The 23,507-nt window shown below is 38.5% G+C and overlaps 1 long non-coding RNA gene across 1 annotated transcript; it reads left to right on the top strand.

The window, feature by feature from the left end:
• Positions 1-378: 378 nt before the first annotated feature.
• Positions 379-22,969, top strand: LOC148115095 (uncharacterized). The gene is made up of 3 exons (XR_015731886.1): positions 379-1,005; positions 20,844-20,953; positions 21,256-22,969. It is a non-coding gene; the product is annotated as an uncharacterized LOC148115095 (long non-coding RNA).
• Positions 22,970-23,507: the final 538 nt, after the last annotated feature.

Genomic DNA, 23,507 nt, shown 5'->3' on the forward strand with positions numbered 1-23,507 from the left:
TCAATCTGATCACTGGGATTATGAGACTGGAATTATGAACAACTTGCAGTTGTCCAACCTTATCAGCAGGACCGGATTTTCCTATAGGCTAACTAGGCTTCAGCCTAGGGCCTCAAGATCCAGAGGGGCCTACACAGTGGTGGGATTCTGGGGGTTCTAGGGGGTTCAGCCGAACCCTTTGTTAAATTGCTGGCTCGCCCGCCCCTCGCCTCCCACCCGCGCGGCGCCAGCCTACCGTAACCAGGGTAGGCAATTGTGGCTCTTTTACAACCTGTGGACTTCAACTTCCAGAATTCCTGAGACAGCTTGGCTGTCTCAGGAATTCTGGGAGTTGAAGGCCACAGGTTGTAAAAGAGCTACAATTGCCCACCCCTTCCCTAGCCTGAGTTCCGCTGCCTGGGATCCACGTGGGCTGCCACGTGGTTCCCCACCGGCTCCGGACGCAAGAAAGCAGGATGGAGAAAGCAGCTTCCACGCCTTCACTCACTCACCCTCACTCTCTGCTCTGTTGGATCGCCGGCTGTTCCCTTACCCCGCCCACTCCCCATCTATTGCTGCCTCCGATGGCTAGAGGAAAAAAAAACTTCAAATTCTTGCCGCGGGGCTTCAAAGGGCCGCCCTAGAGCCAGTGGTGCAGCCGAACCCTTTGTTAAATTGCTGGCTTGCCCCACCCCTCCGCACCACTATTTATTGCCAATAAATAGTGGTGGGCGAGGGGCGGGCGAGCCAGCAATTTAACAAAGGGTTCGATGTTTTTTTTGTAATTTTATTGGCCCCCGGAGCTTCAGCATAGGCTAATTGGCCCTTGCTTAGATCGGCTCCCGACCCCCAGCTGATTTGCTCTCAGCTGTTTTGCTCAGGGCTCTTCTGCTTTCTTGGAAAGACTGCAGATTTTTTTTCCCCTATCTATGCTGAAAAACGAAAGAGAAAGTAAAGCAGGCTGTTGACTTTGCACATTGGAAAATTAGGCAGGCAGATTTCTTTTCTTTTTCCTCACCAAAAAAGGTAGGTGCAAACAACGGGAAATTTAGGGAAAAAGAGGAGATTTTAAAACACAAAAGAAAAAAAGCTCTATTTAACTAGGGAATTGTAATAATTGAGATACTATTAATTGTATATTGTGTTGAAAGCAGAAATGGTTAAGTTGTGGTTTGGAGGAATATATGGGGGAAATTATTTGGTTTATTATTATTGGTAAATATAATTAATTGATTTGTAAGAAATTGGATTGCATGGAAATAATTGGAATATTCATGTTCATATTGATTAATATACAAAAAATGTAGTTATATAACTAATTGATTTATATTAAAATGTTGAATTTATATTAAACAACTAATATATAAAAATAGATGACAATGGGAAGGGGTATAATATAGAATAGAAGGGAAAAATTGAATTTGATTAAGATTAGAGATGAGGATGAAGGGTAATATTGGTTTTTTACAAAAATAGATGAGGAATAAATATGGCAAAAAGGAAATATAGAAATTGTAAATTTAATTGAAATGACTAAACACTGTTTAAATTTGTGAACCGGCCAAATACTCTGTTCAAAGAAAATACATTGTATGTTTGTATGTGTGTTTCTAATTATTGCTATTTATTCATATTTGTTCTCTTTTATTCTTTAAAGTTTAACAATTCATTCTTTATCTTAATATCTTAATATTTGTTTGGGGTTGGCTTTCTTCCCTTTCATCTTTTTTATTGTACAGCAATCTTTCTCCTCAAACCTACCACCTCTCTCTTTTCTTTCCTTCTTACTTTCTCTCCCCCCCTTCTCCTCCCTACTTCCTCTTCCTTTCTCCTTCTCCTCCTCTCTTCCTCCCTCTCTTACCCTCCCTCCTACTCTAATTTCCCTTCCCTTTCTTCATCCCTCTCTATTGCTGTATCCTTTTATGCATTTGGACTACTCAGAGGGCTGAAAAAGTTATTTCTGACTGGTCCTCGCACTTTTGACCAGTCCTCGAACTTACGACTGTCCTCACATTTTACGTTTTTGCCCTATCTTGTCACCATGGTGAAGAGAAGCAGTTGTGAAATGAGTGACATGGTTGTTAAGAAAGCTGCACGGGCATAAATGTGAGGATGGTCATAAGTGTGAGGACCGGTCAAAAGTGCGAGGCCCAGTCAGAAATGACTTTTTTCAGCCCTCTGGATAGTCCTTTTGTGCATATGGACTACTCAGAGGGCTGAAAAAGTTATTTTTGATTGGTCCTCGCACTTTTGACCAGTCCTCGAACTTATGACTGTCCTCACATTTTACGTTTTTGCCCTATCTTGTCACCATGGTGAAGAGAAGCAGTTGTGAAATGAGTGACATGGTTGTTAAGAAAGCTGCACGGGCATAAATGTGAGGATGGTCATAAGTGTGAGGACCGGTCAAAAGTGCGAGGCCCAGTCAGAAATGACTTTTTTCAGCCCTCTGGATAGTCCTTTTGTGCATATGGACTACTCAGAGGGCTGAAAAAGTTATTTTTGATTGGTCCTCGCACTTTTGACCAGTCCTCAAACTTACGACTGTCCTCACATTTTACGTTTTTGCCCTATCTTGTCACCATGGTGAAGAGAAGCAGTTGTGAAATGAGTGACATGGTTGTTAAGAAAACTGCACGAGCATAAATGTGAGGATGGTCATAAGTGTGAGGACCGGTCAAAAGTGCGAGGCCCAGTCAGAAATGACTTTTTTCAGCCCCCTGAAAAAAGTCTATGCACATAGCCACGCCCACCCGGTCACATGACAAGCTACCCACGCCTACACAGTCACGTGACCAGCTAGCCACGCCCACCCAGTCACATGATTGCCAAGCCACACCCCCAACTAAGCCACGCCCACAGAACCTGTTGTTAAAAAAATTGAATCCCACCACTGGTGAAAGGGCCTCATAAGTGGAATAGCCTAGGGCCTCTTTTCATCTAAATCCGGCCCTGCTTATCAGGCTATAAACTCCATCATTCCCAGCCATACAGCTATAATTAGGATGCTTGGGGAAAATGGACCTATTAATTCCAGACATATACACAGCACTAGGCAGAGAAGACTGGGTTAAGTGTAAAATATTACTTTCACAGTCAGCAGTTGGGGACGTGATCCAAGATTTATGACAGTGATTATCTTCTTTCTTGCTGACGTAAATTTGCCTTCTGGCAAAATCAAGTTGTGTCTCAACATGCTCTTAATGAGGCATGAGTCAGAGTAACTGATGATCTCTCTCTTTCCATAAGGGTTCACAGTAATAGGAGTGGGAAAATATGGAAGCTTCTGTTCCAAGAATTGGTGAAAATAGGAACAAAGAATATTGCATCATTCTTTCTCAGGGAGGTTTAACATCAAATGCTTTTCAATAAATATGGCTCCTCTTAGAAACAAGTGATTGTCTCCATCTGATGAGCTAATGCAGGATGGGCATTCCCGTTCTTTTCAATAAATATCTCATGATCAGGGTGTCTGAAGAAAAGGCAAAAAAGTCAAGATGGCAACCCTGTTTAATCAAAGTTCTGTCCCTTTGTTGTGGTGTTATGTCTATTACCAGTAGTGGGTTTCAATTTTGGTCGCTACCGGTTTGCTCGTGGACACATGCGTACTCATAAGCGCAAGGAATGCTTCTGTGCAACGCTTCTGCGCATACACAGATGCTTCTGCACATGCACAGAGATGTCCAGGCAGGTGGCCGGAGCCTCCTGCCACCGCTGCTACCGGTTCGCCCAATCTGGGGCGAACCGGTAGCAACCCACCACTGTGGGTTCAGTAATGTCTTGATATCATCTTAGTATCAAGAGTCTTCTAATCCTTTTCAGTAAATTTTATTCTTTTAATGCAAAATGTACTTTCACCAGAAAAAAGATGCATATATTTATAGATAATGTAGCTTTTAACTATTCCAAATGCATTAGAATGCAACCTATATCTTCGACTCAAGAGCCAAAGGCCATACTGAGCTGCAATGAAGTAATGATTGTATAAAACTTTGGAATGCATCAAGCAGTGGTGGGTTGCCCCCGGTTTGCACCAGTAGTAAAACCAGCAGAAGGCCCCGCCCACTGACTGCGATTTCATCAAAACGCTTCTGCGCATGTGCAGAAGAGTGTGCGCATGCGGGAGTGAAGCAAGTGCGTGCAGCCCCGCTGCGAACTGGTAGTAAAGTTAAGTAGAACCCACCAAGGTTCTTGTAATATGTTTTTTGTAGCATATTATAACCTATACACATATTAAAATTATTTCATTTATGTATTAGATTTTTATCCTGCCTTCATTACTTTAGAAGTAATTCAAGGCAGTGAACATACCTAATACTCTTCCCTTCTCTTATTTTACCCTCAACAACAACTCTGTGAGGTGGTCGGGTTATAAGAGAGTGACTGGCTTAAAGTCACTCAGCTGGCTTTTATGCCTAAAATGGAACTAGAACTCTTGGTTTCCGGGCCCGCACTTTTAACTACTGCACCAAACTGGCTTAATGGTTGTTACAATCTTTTATTAACTGTACTGAGCATTTTAATAAAATTCAGCTTACACAAGAAGGGGGAGTCCTCTCTTTCCCATATTTTCATTTATTCATTCTTGTATGTCAGCTAAATGCTATATTTTAATAATTAAGTTTGAAAACCACAGTTTTAATACATTTCTAATCAGTCTAGTAAGAGCCTTGAAATTTAGTAGACAATGGCGCCACCCAATGGTCACTATACTGGTAATATCACTTCTTCCTACACAATTTTCTATTTACAACAAAGTTCAAACCTGGAAACACAAACACAATAGCTGAACAACTGTAGCCAACATACGGCCCTTAATGGGTCCATGTCCTCATAGAAAGAGATATGCAGTGGGGTACTGTGCTGGCCTCAGTGCTCCTCAACATCTTCTTACATGTTGTAGATGAGGGAATAGGAAAGATGCTCAGACAATTTGTAGATGATATAAACCTGGGCATATTGCTAGAAAGGTTCAAAATTTAAAAGGATCTTGAGGGAGTTGAACAGTGAGCCTGATGCAACAAAATGCTATTCAGTCATGAGAAATGTAAAGTCCTGTACTTCGGTAGAAAAAAACTCAAATGCCCAGGTACAAGTTAGGTGGTACCTGACTTAGCAGTGGTAATTGCAAGAAGGATCTTGCATCTTGGTAGACCATAGATTAAACCAGTGTTCCAAAACAGCCAATGTAGCTTGGAGCAATATCAACAAAGGTATGTTATCAGGATCATAGGAAGGTATTGCATTTTGCTATGATGCACTAGTCAGACCATAACTGGAATACATAATCCTAGTTGTGTTGCATGTTTGTTGCTTTTTAAAATGCTGTTGTTAACCATCCAGAGTTGGAGTGGAAATCTTCTACATTTTAATGGCAAACCATACTAATTTTAGTAGCAAATTGTGGAGAGACATTTTGGGGCTGTGAAAAGACAAGCTCAGGTGCATCCCACACACATGGGTGGCCACTGCTGCTTAAAGTTACACAAATATTCACTCTATTGCCTCTTTGTTCATGTGATTGTTGGTTGACGTGTTATTATAATCATTTTGTATGGATTGATGCAATTAACCATCACCAATAACTAGGTTTTTCCCCAGCTCAAAACTGCAACTGAGTGAAGTAATTATATGAAGAGATCCTGAGAGAGTAAAGGATATTTAATGGCAAAGCATGCAAAGAGGTCCCAGATATAACACTGATTCCTCTAGATAAAAATGATAAAGATTATTTTCTGTTACTTCAGAGATCCATCCAGACACCAAGAAGTTCATAATCATACTGCATTTTTTGCTGTACCTTCCCAGTTAAATTGTCTCCAGAAGTTGTGGATGCTCCAACACTGGAAGTTTATAAGAAGAGATTGGACAACCATTTGTCTGAAATAGTATAGGTTTTCTTGCCTGAGCAGAGGGATGGACTAGAAGACCTCCAAGTTCCCTTCCAACTCTGTTATTCTGTTCTGTTATCTAGGGACTTAATTAGTCAGGACAAAAAAGCCACAGCTATTCTGTGACTTTTCCTCCACTAATAGATATCACTGTAGGAGAAGGAATGGCAGAACCTGGATGAAGTGAAAAGGGGGATCAACCTAGAATCCCTATGCAGCCACAAGAGAACTAAATCTAATCCCCCCCCCCTTGAGTGCCATTGACCCTTATCTAACTCTAGATAAAAGCAGAAATCTAAGAGGTGCTGAGTTAGTTGAGAAGATTCCTGCACATGGGATTTTAGTAATAAATTAATTTAATTGAACCACCACATATGAACCTGGTCTTTTATGCCTGACAATCACTCTCTTTATGTGTGCATTGTGAGATCTCCAGAACCTAAAGACATTCTATTTTTTGTTAGTTCCTAATGAAATGAATTTATTCATAATTATCTATTGATGAATTTATTTAGAGACTAGCACCATGTGAAAGCATTGAAAGCTATAAACATGTCATAACTCCTTCTACAATGTGTACTTTTATATTCAGAAGCTGTGAGGGAAACGTATACAATCAGGGTCATCTGTATTTCCCTCTTATTATTAATTAGACTACCTCTCCCTCAGACAGATAAATTTTCAATAGTAATGAAATTTGTTATATAATATCTTATTTCCTTTTTTGCCCTTCCAATCTCTGAAGTTTTTTTCAATGAGGACATCAAAAAAGCCTTATTGTCTTGCATTTATCCCTGTTTGAATACCATCTTGAAATATCAAAGGGTTTCCCCACACCCACTTTTTAAACTCAGAACTCAATAGAATTTATAAGTTGCAACTTAACTTCAGTCCCTCTTCGTAGTCCCTTTCCTATACATTTTTTGACAACAAGCTATGCCTTGTGATTGACAGGCACATTATTATAGTCAGCCATAATTTGTAAATAATGCCTGCTGACTCTTGTGCTCTGATCACAGGACAAATCCTTGGAACACAGCAGACCTATTTGCTTCATTTTGGAATAAACAGTCATGCAATCAGCTCAGTAGCCTGCAACTTACTTCTATATTTTGTGACTATATAGGCAGCTGTCTAATTATCTTACTATGATTGTGTGCAGTTTTGGCATAATGTCATGAGCTTCTGGCTATGTTATCTCAGAAACAATAGATCTGAGGAGGTGAGAAAAAAGATGAATCACAGGAAGTTTGTACCCAAATGCACTTTTGCTTCTAAAACACCCAGGATATTTCCAATGAAGCTTTCAATAATGATTTTCAAAAGTACGACTTTTTTGTCGTGAAGTATATAGGAAGGAGGATTGGTGTGGGATTGAGGATAAAAATAAAAATACTTTTGATTTTTGGTGACCGCATGGTCATATCCATGTAGTTTTCTTGGCAACAACAGAATAATACCAGCAATTGCTTTTTTGGCCCATTATTGTATTGACATTACTAGTCCTAAAATCATGCCAAGGTATTAAACCTACCTTTATCAACTCTGTAAGGAATCTTACAGATTAAACATATTTAATCTATTCATACAGTAAGTAGAGCTGAATAATGGGAAAACTCCATGGCATGTGTAACTTTTAATGGTACGATTTTATTTAAAAAGGGAATGGCATCTGTTTTTCCTCTCCCTGGAATGATTGTCTTCTTCAATTCAAATCTAAAAATAAGCTAAATTCAGTTTGTAAGATATAATTCCTTGAAGTGATATATTTTTATTGATCAAGTTGGCTGAGGTTAGTGAAAATTGCAGCCTAAGTCATATGAAAGACTGCAGAAGGAATAACTGTAATTAGTACAAGTTATTTGGCCAGTTTGAGTTTGACCATGGATACCAAGTAAAGAAATGGTGAAAAGTCTTCTTCTAAGTTCTTATCCATGGAAATCAATCAAGGACTTCAATTAATGATACATAGAAGCAGAATGAAGAGTGGACAGAACTCAGTGGAAGTAGGTGGAATTTGCACCACTGAAAATGTGTAGTTCTTTCTTTCATCCTTTTGAAAATTCTCTACTTCACACACACGGCATTATAAAGACAAATAGACATGGTGTGTGCAACAAACAACAATAATAACAAGATTTCCAAAGGATAATCAGATAGCAGAAGTGGACATGAAGCCTTGGGAATATTAATATAATTAATGTATGACCTCATACAGCCTTTAAGCTACGTAGAGGTCCCTTCTCTGGTTTCTCTTCTCATTGCACAATCTTCCATCATTTACCTTGTAATTTCACATTAGAGACCTAAAGATTTCTAAGAATATAGCCCTTAGTATATTCTAAGAATATAGCCCTTAGTATGGATGGCCTGTTTCAGGCATTCAGGAAGGGCAACAGTATTGCTTGTATTTGGGCCTGAACTAGTTGCCAATAGATAATGAATATTCAAATCCTCTTCTCTGTGAACAGTCATGGAATCTTGCCTATGCTGAGCTTGCTTTACTAAAAACAGAAAAATAATCAAGGGGATTCTGTGATTCTTGATGTTTTTAGTGTGTGTGTGTATGTAGCAAAAAATCTGAGCTGGAACCAGCAGAATAACAGAGAGTTTTTCCTCTTTGCAGGAAATTCTATAATCTGAGTTTTCTAGAAATCTATTGACCAATCCTTCTCTGTTTGTGCCTGTAAGCAAGCTTTATGCCTAAACAATCTTTAATCCAAAAGTTTAGTGGGTTAATCTGAGCCTAGCTAGTTGTGTTTCAGCTTAATTTACTGCACAGACTACCAAAATTACCATCATAGTTACCATATTGAGTTCCTTGGAGGATAAAAACATGATAGATCTATTGTTCTTATTGTTCTTTTTCATTTCTCCTGCATTTCTTGGTTGAATCGTTTGTTGCAACATCTCTGGTTTGCAGGTATTGATGCTTGACACACAGCAGGCTAGTATTCAAGATGTCTTTGAATTAAGCATTGAGTGAAAATCCAAAGTAGGTTGCATCTAGGCTGCAGATCGCAACACTTTGCAAATCTTTAACTTTAAAAGCATTGTTAGAGCCGTGGTGGCTCAGTGGTTAGAATGCAGTACTGCAGGCTACTTCTGCTGACTGCCGACTGCCTGCAAATGAGCAGTTCGATCTCACCAGGCTCAAGGTTGATTCAGCCTTCCATCCTTCCGAGGTTGCTAAAAAGGGGGCAATATGCTGACTCTGTAAACCACTTAGAGAGGTCTGTAAAGCACTGGGAAGCAGTATATAAGTCTAACTGTTGTTGCTATTGCTATTGTTCCACTGCTTTTTACTAACTTTCAATATTTGGGATGAATATGACAACAAAAAAAGTATAAAGAGCAAAATCCCTAAGTTATTTAAGACTAATTTTCTTGTCATAATTCAAAACGGGAAGACATAGAATCTGGCAAATATGTAGCATGATTGAATAACTTACCATTCTACTCCTTTTCAGCAAAAGCCACAAAAATCTACCATTATTTGAATTAAAACATTAAAAATGTCACAGAAGGTTAGTCCAGCTATAGATCACCTTTTCACTTTTCAGAAGTGACTCAGCTAGTAACTATGACAACAGCCCACTGGCATCATCATGTTCGCTGCTGCCTAGTTCCTGCTGGGGAAGTAAACCTCTGTTTGGGCTATACTATTTCACACTGTGGATAGGGACTCATATTCTGAGTTATTCCTTTACATTAAAAAAACAACAACATTGGAACACATTTTATTGAATTATTGCTCAGGAAAATTTAAACTGTAAATTTCCAAGGCAGTTAAAATATTCAAATTGTAAATAGTATTTTGTTACATAAGTCCCAAAGGTGGATGTATTAAAAAGAAGGCAGGAGAACATTCAGCCAAATAGTGTATCTCCTTGAACTGCCATTCAAGCCAAGTGACTGAAACACATGCTAGTTTAATGGATCTCTGGTGGAACAACAGGAGAAATACGCTTACAAAAGAATGTTCATTTAGAAGCTGCCAGTTGTACTCACACAACCAACAAATATGGACTAAGATCTCAGCTTTTGAGCATGGCAGGTAGGGAGGAGTACATGGAATCAAGGTAGACACGGGTAGCTATCATTAAAAGCCATATATAGGGGCATGATATAATATAACATCCTATCTCTCTGTTTTGAGAGGTTAAAGGAAAGTAGATTATATATTTATTGTTGTTGTTCAGTCACTAAGTCATGTCCAACTCTTCATGATTACATGGACCACAGCATGCCAGTCCCCCTGTCCTCCATTGTCTCCCAAAGTCCACCCAAACCCATGCCTAATGTGTTAATGATACTGTCTAGCCAGCTCATCCTCTGCTGTCTCCTCCTCCTTTTGCCTTCAATTTTTCCCAACATCAGGCCCTTTCCCAACAAGTCTTCTCTTCTCATTTGGTGGCCAAAGTATTTTGAGTTTCAGATTATATATATCATTGTGATATCTAGAGATCTAGATATCCCTTCCTGGGACAAACTCCAGACCTGGATAAACATTAAAGCTCTCATTCTGTATTTGGTCATCTAAGGTACAAAGTTCAGTTTTCCATAGAGGGTTTGAAGCTGAAAGCCATCGAATAACATCTGAGGAGTCCCAATAAGGATGAAACTTATCACATTGTGCCTCATAGTGTTTCATATAACCCAGGGGTGAAATGCTCCCGGTTCAGACCGGATCATCCGATCCGGTAGCGATGGAGGTGGGTGTTCGGAGAACTGGCAGCAAAAATCCCTGCACCCCCCCCCCATGCCCAGCTGAGCCGCACAAGCATTGAAAAGAAAAAAAGCCTCTGCAGATCAGGCAACTCAGCTGGGATCGTCAGAGCCTTTTGAAAGCATTTTTTCTACAACCTCTGAAGAGGTTGTAGAAAAAATGCTTTTAAAAGCCTTTGACGATCCCAGCTGAGCCGCACAATCATCAGAGGCTTTTTTTTAACTTTTAAAAGCATTTTTTCTACAACTTTTTCAGCCGAAAAAATGCTTTTAAAAGTAAAAAAAGCCTCTGATGATTGTGCGGCTCAGCTGGGATCGTCAAAGGCTTTTAAAAGCATTTTTTCTACAACCTCTTCAGAGGTTGTAGAAAAAATGCTTTCAAAAGGCTCTGACGATCCCAGCTGAGTTGCCTGATCTGCAGAGGCTTTTTTTCTTTTCAATGCCTCTGACGATCAGGCAACTCAGCTTGGATCGTCAGAGGCTTTTAAAAGAAAAAATGCCTCTGCTGATCAGGCAACTCAGCTGGGATTGTCAGAGCCTTTTGAAAGCATTTTTTTTACAGAAAAAAATAGTTGTAAAAGAAAAAAAAATGGCCATGCCCACCCAGTCACATTACCCCACCACCACCAAGCCACGCCCACAGAACCAGTAGTAACAAATTTTAGATTTCATCACTGATATAACCTTAAGGTACTTAGTTTCTGACATTTTTGAGCAGGACTATACAACTGAATGCCTTCAAAATGTTTTGTAATTTGGTTCTCACAGTCTTTTGCCATTGGGCATTTTGGTTAGAAATTGTAGAGATTATATATAGTGGGCAGCATATTGCTTTAGATTTTAAATGCTAAAACAACATCTTGAATTATGTTTGGAAACAAAACAACAAATTAAATAAAATAGGTGGATTATTTACTAACAACTAGGGTTTGTGAACTGGGGCTACCAGATTTGGGCTTCATCATCCAAATGACTAGTAGATGACACAAAGAATAAGAATTAGTTTTTAGCTTTTCAACACATGCTGTGTGAAGATAAACAACCCCTGAAAGCTATTAGAATTAGTCAACAATATCTCTTGACCAATAATAAAGTGTACATAACACTGTTCAAAAATTAGAGGAACTATCACTAAAGTTCAAGAGGGTTGGGTGATTTGTCTTTTAATTAGTCATTTAGTTACAGCAACTTTGTGTCTTTAGCTCAGTGACAACTTCCTTAGAAAGAGGAATGAAGTTTTCCTGTGTTACTAATGTAAATGTCTGTGTCAGTGTAACCTGTCTGACTTGTATGTGGAAACCATAATTATATTGGATTAGGTCATAAAAGTCACAACTCTAGCAGATATTCTAGATCTAATACATTGGACTCAAACATTGTTTTTTAGAAACCAGAATTCTGCAAGTTAATAAAAATAAATGAACAGTTTGTGTTTGAAGTAACATGTAATACAACCCTAAAATTGCAATGAGGTCATTGAAGTGATGGAGGCATGTTGAGGGTTTTTAAAAAACAACAACAACAGTGCAATAAAATGTTGCCGTATTCAAGGAAACTGATTCATACTGGTCTGACAGGATTAGCTGTAATATGTCTGAACTGTCCAGATACTTCACCAAATAAGGAATTACACAACACCAGCTGTTTGATAGTCCTAATTCTGGAAATAAATATTTTACTCTTAAAAAAACTACACAGGGAGAACAAAAGCACACACAAAAAAAATCCCCAAACCTACCTTTACAGAATTGCCTTACTGGCTTGGAATTCATGGAAGCTAGACTAGATGACAACTGGAGGAGCCTTATATTAAGGTAATGCCAGTTCTAATACTAGAACTGGTCTTGAGTTCAAATGTGATTTTCCAAACAGAATCTCTTCCAGCTCCTACAGAACTGATTTTCATCTAGCCAGTTGCCAAACATTCCACCATAAGGAATAATAAGGGGAACAATAATTCCATAAGGAACAATAAGGGGTGGTATGTGTCCCTCCTGGGGTAGTGAGTAAGAAAAAGAACTGCCACCTTTAACTTTGGATTCTTGTGTAGTATTTATTTAGACACCGTAGATAGATCCAGTACAGTTTAAAATACTAAACTACTAAATGAACCAAACAACTTCCCTGCAACTACTTGCTTGCTGTTGCCTGCAGGGATCTGATCTTCATTCTGCTTTTCTCCTCTCCAATTCCTCCAACATTATTGACCTCTTGAGTAAGATCTCTAAATTGTCTCTCATCTTCTCACAGATAGGATATCTTTCTGTTCTGCTCTGCTCTGCTCTGCTCTTCCTGCTTCCACCCGTTCTGTCCCCCACCATCTCTATCTTAAAGGCTAGGGGTAATTATGCAATAATCTGGAGTCACTAGGTTTGGGATAAGTTTGTTGGTGTGGCCTAATACCCATTTTCCAATTGAAAAATACACTATGAGAGCTACCTATTTAGAAGTTTCACAAAATACTTCAGAATTGCATCCCTTGCAATTGAATTGAATTGTTGACGATTAATTTAAACAACAAAAGGGAACCACCAGAGGGCATCACAAACTATCATTTCACTTTTATTTAACAAGTTTTGGGTTATTTCTTCTAGGATGAATGATTTCACTTCCTTTTCCTCTTCTTGATATATTCAACTCCCAGCAAATTCCAGAAGGAAGATGTTTTCTGTTGTTTCTGCCTATTTTTCTTTATATTACAGTGCCAAATCATTTATTAATTATTTACTGGACCTGCTAAAGAGGATAGGCCTTATGAAAAAGTGCTGACAGAGAAGAAAATAAAGACAAATGGCTAGTGGAATATGTAACAGCAAGAAAATGACTCAAGGGACAGAAAGAATTATATATATTTTAAAATGTTAGAAATGAGGAGGGAGTAGCAGTTCCCATTCTAAATATTTCTGCTAGCACACCAACTTAGAATATTCTCCAATAATTGCACAATAAATCTGTATAATATTTATACCTGTATTATATTTATTTACTTTGGGGAACAAAAAGGGGCAAGATTTTGGATATAATTTTCTAATAAAATGTAAATTAATACCGAGGACAATGAAATATAGAGTGAAGGCAGGGTTGTGACTGAATAAGGATATTCTCTAAAATTCCACAGCTTCAAATATACGGAAGAGAGGAGATGAAAAGGAATAATAGAATTCCGGGGCAAAAAGGATCGAAATTTTATCTGATTACAAAACTAGTATTTCTGTGCTGCTGACCTCCAGAAGACCACTAGTGGGCAGCAAATCATACTAGAAACATAAATAGGCAAAGATACAGGAGGTGAACCACTTATGCAACATTGTTGAAAAAATTGCATGGATGCACCACATTTTTTTAATTATTATTTTTTTATTGTACATTTTTCTTGGTTTATGTATAAAATTTCTATTTTCACAATAACAGTATACCGTCTGGGTACAATCTCTACAGTCTCTGTTGAATACAGATAATGAATCTTATACACACAATAGTTGTGACTATTGTTCTCAATACCTATTCATCGTCATCTTCACTAATCCTTGTTGAGAATTTTGCGTTATTTGATCAGGCCTTCCATTTGATTTTATCTATAATCCGTTAATAATAATATCAAGTGTTATAAACATCAAGTAAACATCACATTTGTAACCATTAACTTCCAAATAATCTTAGGGTTTATTTATCCTAATTATTTAATATTCATTATTCAGTTACACAATTTACTTCATCTTTGTTTACCTATCCAGATTTCTAACTTTTGCTACTATTACCTTCCCGTTAATAGAATATTTCCAGATTAAAGAAGTAATCCTTTCCCCATTTCTAATTTCTATCTTTCTACTAATTCTTAATGGTATAGCTCTTATGTTAAACAGTATTCTGCATTTATCCCTCATCTCTTGCCCATTTTCGTATCTCAACTCTTGTTGACTTCTTGGCCCATCTCCCATCCTCCTCCCCTGGGATCTTGTATCTTCTTATCTTGTTCGTGTTTGATCTAAGTATTTCTTCTACCTCCACCTCTTCCTTCATTCCTTTGAACCTTCAATACACCTTTCAATGATCTTTTCCCCACTTCCAAGGTGTCTTTCTGTGTATCCCTTCTAACTTTTGATCTCTTAAAGTGTAAATCACCATTTCTATTTTAACTTTGACTGTCTCTTCTTTTTTATCTTTTTGTATCATTTGTCATTTCCCCTCCTCTGTCCTTTCCTCAGTTCTTTCTATTTTATTTTCTGTTTCCTGGATTTCATGTTTGTTATTCAATGTCTTTTGGTCATAGTTTTCTGGTCTCACAATTATGTCATGTATCAATTATTTTATCTCCCTATAGTTCCTTATCATCATTTTCTGTGTACCTTGAAGCGTCAATAAAATTCCTTTCAGTAAAACATTTATTTCCCCTTGCAGTCCCATTTTGTCTTATTTTAATAAGTTTAGAATTTTACTCAGTAATCTGTCCAAGTCCCAATGTCCCAGTTATGTCACACCAAGATAGCCAATATTAGAGCAGCTCATACAGTCACTCCATTAATTAGTCCCTTAACAGTCTCCGCTTTGTTTCAAAACTCCAAGCTGTTTCACACTCTCACACTGTCCACATATTTATAACCCTCAAGGTTCTAAAAGTTTTCACACTGTCTCCAAGCATCCAGTATAATCAGTTGCAGGTGTTTAGTGTATTCCAGCCAATCTACCCTCATCATATCAACTTTCACTTCATCCACTTTTTCCAGCTCTATATTGCCATCCTCGGCCAGCAGGTATCACTTACTTTTTTCCCTCTGCTTTTGCTGCAAATAAAATATCTCCGAATAATATATATTTTCCAATTATTTCCCAAAGTTCTTCAAGTCAAGGTGGTAGTAATAGTATAATCCAGAATTTTGAAACAATCTAAAACAGTGTCGACTGGCGGCCCCTAGGGGGAGAGCCTTCTCTGTGGGGGCACCTACCATCTGGAATGAGCTCCCCCCGGAGATACGGAGGATCCCGGATCTGCGCTCCTTCCGCCGTGCTGTGAAGACCTTTTTATTCCATCAAGCGGGCTTGGCCTGATCTCTTCCCTTTTTAAAATATGTAAATTTTAATCTGTTTTTAAATTATTGGGGTATTTTAATTTGTCTGGGCCAAAAAGTTTAATTTGATTTTATCGGGTTTTTAAATTTTGTGTATTTATGTATTTTATTGTTGGCTGTTCACCGCCCTGAGTCCTTCGGGAGTAGGGCGGTATACAAATCAAATAAAAAATAAAATAAAATAAAAGAGCTGACCAATCCAATCTGTCCTTTAATTTTAAAGTTACTTCTGCCTACAATTTCTTTTCTTTTCCAAATCTGACAGTAGCTCCAGGTCTTTAGTCACCGCTATTTATCTCCGTTGAGTCCCATTTTCCAAAGAGGGTGCTTTAGGGACAATTCATTGGCAAAAGTTAGAAGAATTCTTACCCAGACCAAGCACACTCTTATAGGATCCTTCCTTTCTTCTCTTCCATTTCAGCTGCTTCAGTTTGGACATAATGGCTGTCTTTTCTTCTGCCAGTTCAAGGGGTTTTCTTCAAGTCAGTCGAGAAAACTGCAATCTCTTCGCGACCACCAGAGCATCCCCTTTACCTTCATCACCCCTACAGGGTGATTTTCGGCTCCTTAGAGCCCGCGGAATAGAAGAAATCAGCAGGGCTTTGCAGAGCTGCTACTCATCCGCACTGCTTCATCACGAAGTCAGCTGCCTTCTTGGATGTGCCACATTTTCATAGGTGACTGGGGGCAGTGGGGAGGTAGGGGCAACATATATGGTATGATATCATAACACAAACATTCTTCATGTTGGATACCTTATCCTTGTTTACCAATTATATTTTTGTGGCACAGAATAAAAGAGGGATCATGTGGGCTACTATGCTCTATTCTTAAAAGGGCTGAGGCTAGAATAACCACATTAATTAACCACCATATTGTTTCAGGTGATTCTGGAAAGTTTCTGCCTTTTGAAAGTCATATAGAAACTTAGATAAATGATTACTGGGTTCTCTTTTTAATTATTGCCTGATGTTTATATTCTTCTCTGTTTTTGCCTGCCTTTTATCCTGTTTTTACCAGTTAGCTGTGTTTGATCTTTGATGATTTTTAATGAATACACCTCAAGCTATATATTATTTTCCTAGAGTAAGTGCATGCTCTGATCCAGCTAAGTGGGAGTGTCCTCAGTGCAAAATAAATTGGAAATTATCCACAGTAATTTTCCAACAAAGTTCTTGCATGCAACATTGTGATAAAAGCATAAAAGGATAGATGCTACATCATAATATTACATTTCATCATTTTGACTAGCTGCAGATGTTTATGGATGCATTCATCAGGAATGGTGAATGGATGCACTTCCCTGAAAATCAGTTATCTACTAGTTTCACTGTTTCTCTGTAATGCTATACTAGGGAGTTGTGGTAGGAATCTGTTTAAAGTCCTCACTTCTTAGGTGAAGGGCAATTAGATTCCATAATCTTGTTTCAGGCAATGTAAACAGAAAGTTTGCCATACATTCCAAATATTTTTATAGCATTTGTGGATTTTATGATAGAGCCTGAGATAGCAATAGCACTTAGACTTATATACCACTTCACAATGCTTTACAGCCCTCTCTAAGCAGTTTACAAAGTTGGCATATTGCCCCCAACAATCTGGGTCCTCATTTTACTGATCTCGGAAGAATGGAAGGCTGAGTCAACCTTGAGCCTGGTGATATTTGAACTGCCAAATTGCAGGCAGCCAGCAGGCAGCAGAAGTGCAATACTACACTCTAACCGTTGCGCTACCACGGCTCTTCATGAGGAGATCATCCTCAGGAAATTATTGTGGAAGCATTCTCCAAAGGAAGAAACTAAAGAACTTCTCCAGATCACAGCTCTTAAGCAGCCTATGGCATTCTGTCTATTTCACAGATAGAATTTCATCCATCTTCAATTTATAAATTGCTAGCTATGGAGACAGCAAGATTTATGGTAGCTCGATGTCTTGCCGGTTCTGGGATGGGAGGGAAGCAGGGCAAAGAGCTGCCTGAGTGTGGTTTAAATGTATAGCAACCTAACTTGGATCAGAAGAATAATACATATACTCATTTCCACAGACCTTTGATTTTACATTGGCATTTGGTGTAAACCTAAAGGAAGGGAAATGACAGGAAAAGAGAGAGAGCACAGAGTGGATGGTGGAAAGGAAAAGAAAAAAGTGGTATAACAAATATTGATTGAAGAGGGGGCTTTTTAAGACAGAAAACACAGCTAATAATAAATACAGTATACACGAATAAGTAAAATAACAGGACTAGTAACCTTTTCATCTCAACTGCAGCAAAATGTTCTTCTAATGGGCGTAGAAGCAGTTCACCTCGTCAGAGAAATAATAGCTTTGAAAAATGGTAAATGGCAATAAGCATTGATTTCTCCCTGTACAAAAGATGAATACCAACATTAGACTTTTAAAAAATGAACTTTTATATGTCATCTGGGAAAATATTTCAGGTTCAAAAGTACAGATAGTTCCTCCTCTTTTTTTTACTTAACTAGAGGCTGCAGAAATTTCTAACAGCCAGATACCCATATTATGACTTCTTCATTTTTACATCCAAACCCCAAATTGTTCAGATTCTGAATGAAATGCAGGTAAATCACAAATCTGTACCCCCCTTCTAAAGATTATTTCAGTAGTAATAATGTAATGTAATAAAGTAGCAGAATTATTTCACCTCTGAAAACCTCCTGTTACCTTCCTGTGAAACTGAGTGATGATCCCCACAACAAACAAATCTCCCCCAAACATTGTGTGCCCCTTCTGGAATTGGATGAGCAAAGAAGAACACAATTTTGTGCTACAACTAACAAGACAAGGAGATTAAAATATGTCCATAAGCTTCACCCATCAGCTTCACCCTTCTCATAAGGGTGAAGCTGATTTATTTACCTGTTTGTTTGTTTGTCATATTGCCTCATTTCCCATGTGAGATAATTTTAAGGTAGTATATTTTAATAAATAATCAAACAAAATTGACTTACCTAATTCATAAGTGCTGCGTATCAGATTGGGGAAGATTGCTTACCTATCTTTTCTATCCTCTGTTTTTATTTGTTTGTTTGTTTATTTGTTTGTTTCATGAAGCATGTATTTGATAACAGATATAAGTATAAACATGATTATGAATACATGAAATGGATATGAATAAAAGGGAACATTAGGACAGGAATGGTAGGCATATTGGTGTGCTTATGCACGGCCCTTAAAGACCTCTTAAGAATGGGGTAAGGTCGACAGTAGACAGTCTAAGGTTAAAGTTTTGGGGGTTTGGGGAAGAAACCACAGAGTCAGGTAATGCATTCCAGGCATTGACCACTCTGTTGCTGAAGTCATATTTTTACCACCCTCTCCTTCCCAATCTGTTACCACCATCTCCTTCCCAATCCTTTGGCCACTGAGAAGAAAGGCAAAATAACACCAAAGATAGAGTTATTTGAAAAATCACATTTTCAGTGAGCCTCTAGATCTTTATCAGGGAGGGAGGGAATGAGTTCCCACTGCTAAACTGTTCAACTATAATGGATTAGCTGCTAATTGATCACAGTTGTGTTTTTTTTTTCAAACACGGGGTAGAAGAATTATCTTTGGATTAGTTGTTGGTTCATTTGTCTGGATAAAGCTGTTCATACAACTTCCTAAATTCTTATTTAGGCATATCATACAAACAAGCCAATGTGTAGGGGAAGAATGATTGGTCTTGCCAATGTCCTCATCAGTCACTTGTCTCAAGATGACAGTAATCCAATAGGAGAGTTCCTTTGGCTATTTGAAGCAAAAGGGAAGGTGATAGTTCATATCTGTTACTAACTACATGCCTATAGAAGCTATTAAAAAGCATGAATGTTAATTTCTTACATTGAATAAATATAGTCTGGAATTGTAATTTAAAAAAACACACCACAAAATCATGGTCAGAAATAAGGGTTCTCATGCCAATGTAGTATTAGAACAGAAGAGGATTAGAGGCTCAGGAGTTTATATCAGTGTGTTTGTGCTTCTGTAGAGATGGGAAGGAAAGGCACTCATGTTACACTAAAGTGGCAAGATTCCCAGGAACTTTACTCTCCAAAAACGACCCAGGCATGCAAACAATCTCCTTCCCTCATTTTCTCCTACAGAGTTTTAACTAGTGTAACTTGGCAGTTGCTCCAAGGTTAGGATGACACTTAAGATGCATCAACACAAGCAAGTGTCACTTGACTGGCCAGACCTCTCACAAGGGTGGTAGCATAGGAGAATGGCCAGATACATGTGCTCCACAACTTACGACCGCAATTGAGCTCAAAATTTCTGTTGTTCTATTCTGTGGAGACATTTGTTAAATGTGTTCCCCCCCCCCCATTTTACGACCTTTCTTGCCACAATTGTTGTGAATCATTGAAGTTGTTAAGTTAAGAACCTGGTTGCTAAGTGAACCTGGCTTCCCCCATGGACTTTGTCAGATGAGCAGAAAAGGTGATCACATGACCACAGGACACAGCAAACTTCATAAATATGAACCAGTCTCAATTTTGATCACATGACCCTGGGGATGTTACAAAGGCGGTAACTGTGAAAAATTATCAGTTTATTCAGTGCCGCTGTAACTTTCACTACATGAATTGTTATAAGGCAAGGACTATCTGTATATGCTCTGGATGCAGAAGAGCCCAGGTTTAAACCTAACTCTCTACTGGAAATACGAGGAACTGCTCAAAATTGAGAGATGTCATTTAAAACTGCTCAAGAGGTTCAAGATGACAGGGCACACACCAGTTGTGGGTTTCAAATTTTTTTACTACTGGTTCTGTGGGTGTGGCTTGGTGGGCGTGGCATGGCTTGGTGGGCGTGGCAGGGGAAGGATACTGTAAAATCTCCATTCCTTCCTGATCAGCTGGGACTTAGGAGGCAGAGAATAGATAGGGGTGGAGCCAGTCAGAGGTGGTATTTACCGGTTCTCCAATCTACTCAAAATTTCCGCTACCGGTTCTCCAGAAATGGTCAGAACCTGCTGAAACCCACCTCTGGCACACACCTTTCATAGAGATAGCAATGGGTGTATTTAAAGTAATCAGTTTAACAGAATCCACAATGGTCTTCTAGAAAGGGAATCATACTCCTCAGTGCTGTGACCTTCCAGCAGAAATTATGACTGCAGTACGATCAGAATTAATAGTTGTTAAAATAATGTAGTCACTTTCATCTCTTACAGAAGACCTAGTATCTCACTAACTCCTAAGATCATCTGATTCACTAAACTGAAAATCAGGAGTTCACTCCAGGGCTATTGACTGATGAGATGTTGCAAAGTCACAGAAACTGGTCAGCAATTATTTTAGAATCATACAAATAGAAGGACACAATTAGTTCACTGAATCTAACACTTTGCTCAGTGCAGGAATCTGTCTAATCTCTAGCTAAATACATGCAGTGAGGGGGAGCCCTCCACTCCCAGGTAAATGATTCCACAACAAACTTTGCTGGAAGTTTTTCTTAACATTCATAACTGAATTTGCCTTTCCATAATTCATTAAATTCATTATTCCATGCCTTGCACTTTAGAATGATGTGGTCTTATTTGCTATAAATTATTTATAGAGTGCTCTTGTATCCCTCCAAACCAGAGGTCTTCAAACTTGGCAGCTTTAAGACTTGTGGACTTCAACTCCCAGAATTCTCCAGCCAGCATAGCTCCAGATCCTTTTATCCTATTAGGTATACAATGACTGGATTCTGCTGTGAAAGTGTATCAATGTCAAGAAAGGGAAGGAGAGAGGAAAGATAGTCAGATGCCCTGGCTTTCCAAGACAAGAAGATTTCACTGTTGCATCTACCATATTCCGTCTACTAAGGAGACCTACCTAAGGTCTAAGATAGAGACCTTAAGATAACTAGAAAAAAGACCATTTCTCCCTTCACTGATTTTCCTGTTTGGCAACAGAACAATATAGAAAAAAGCAACAGCAGCAACAACAAATTAAAAAAGGATATTTCATTCCATCTGACAGATAAAGAGACTGGTACTGAGGTGGGAAAGAGGAACATCTGCACATTTGAACTGTCAAGGCCATGTTGTCAACCCAAAGATACCCACTTTAGATTTGTTCTCTTATCCTGCTTCCCAGCTAGGACAGGTCGCTGGCAGGCAGGAAATGTCAAGCAATGCATTGAGTTGCATTGTTTGGTGGGACATGACTCATTCTCTCATAAGTGTGTATCAAAGAGATCATAACAAAATATAAAAGCACGGGAAAATTATGTCATTGTTATAATTAATACATAATTATTTGCTTAGCTGAAACCCGCTCCCCAAAATGTCAAAACCGATAGCAGAACTGTATTTTTTCCACCTCTCATAATGATCACGTATTTTCAATGTATTCTTTCTCTTCTGATAACCTATATTTATTTTTCTCACTTGGAGGTGGTAAAACATGCCAGATACTATATGGAAATATAATGTTAATTTCTGGTTCTTTTTGTTTTTCTTTTTTTAACAACCCCGCTTCCCCTCCCCCCCCCATAAGCTTTTGGCCCTTTCTAGAGGCACCAAACACATTTAATCAGACTGTTTATGGAGGATGATTCAGAGCAGAGCTATGGGTGACTCATTGGTTTTGGACTCACTGCCTGCTGAATGTCTCAGGGAGGGGGAGCAGCCAGTATTTAAACCTGAACTAAAGTCAGTTGCTGCTAAAGGTCTAAATTATACTGGTTGACCAATTTTGCCAGGCATATTCCTGGATTAAAAACTGACCCCAAAAAGGGCAGACTTCAGAACTGATGATTCGTCCTGTTACAGATCCACCCTCCCTATTTGTTACGTTTATCTTTTAGACACAATAATAAAGCCCATTGTTATTTGTGGCTAATGTTGCCAATAAGGTTAAAGGATAGGAAAAGCCATGAGCTTTCAGGTGGATTGTAAAATGCTACAAAAGCTAAGTATTCTAAATGCTTTATTGCATTAAACTTGAAGTAAAAAAAGTTCAAGAGACACACACCTTCCTTTCACTGAATTGCAAAACAAATACTAAAAGAAAGGCTGTCAAAAGCCCTGCCTGTTTGCATAATGCTTGCTGACTCATCATTTGTGGTAGATTGCAAGAGCAAACGGTATATAGGAAGCAGAGATTGCAATGCCCCTTGTAAATGACTAATGAATTATATTTGCAACAAAAATATACTGTATTGTAACTTAGACTTTTGCTGGTATATTAACATGATGTGATTACATAAACAAAATATATCTGGGGCATAAAGGTAAAGATAAAGGTTTCCCTCGCACATATGCGCTAGTCATTTCCAACTCTAGGGGCGGTGCTCATCTCCGTTTCAAAGCCGAAGTCTGTCCAGCGCAGTCCAAAGACGTCTCCGTGGTCATGTGGCCGGCATAACTAAACGTCAAAGGCTCACGGAATGCTGTTACCTTCCTGCCAAAGGTGGTTCCTATTTTTCTACTTGCAGTTTTTATGTGTTTTTGAACTGCTAGATTGGCAGAAGCTGGGACAAGTAACAGTAGCTCATCCCGTTATGCGGCACTAGGGATTCGAACCGCTGAACTGCTGACCTTTCAATCGACAAGCTCAGTGTCTTAGCCACTGAGCCACTGCGTCCTTGCGGCATAGTTTGCCCCAAAGACTTAAATTTGATTAGTAGTCATGCTTACTCATTTGGTACAAAGTCCACATATTATAATTGTAGTACTATTAGCTACATAGAAATGGGTATAAAATTAATTTCTGGTGTTTTAATCATTTATGTTTATTTTAAATGTTTAACAACACATAAACTAATAGTAATATTCAGACATAAGCTGTACTAGTTTCATTGTAAGAAAACCTACATAGCAAGGAAATATATATATTAAGTTTTA

This window comes from Pantherophis guttatus, chromosome 2, assembly GCF_059756535.1.
Source record: "Pantherophis guttatus breed Tessera chromosome 2, ASM5975653v1, whole genome shotgun sequence".
Taxonomy (NCBI): domain Eukaryota; kingdom Metazoa; phylum Chordata; class Lepidosauria; order Squamata; family Colubridae; genus Pantherophis; species Pantherophis guttatus.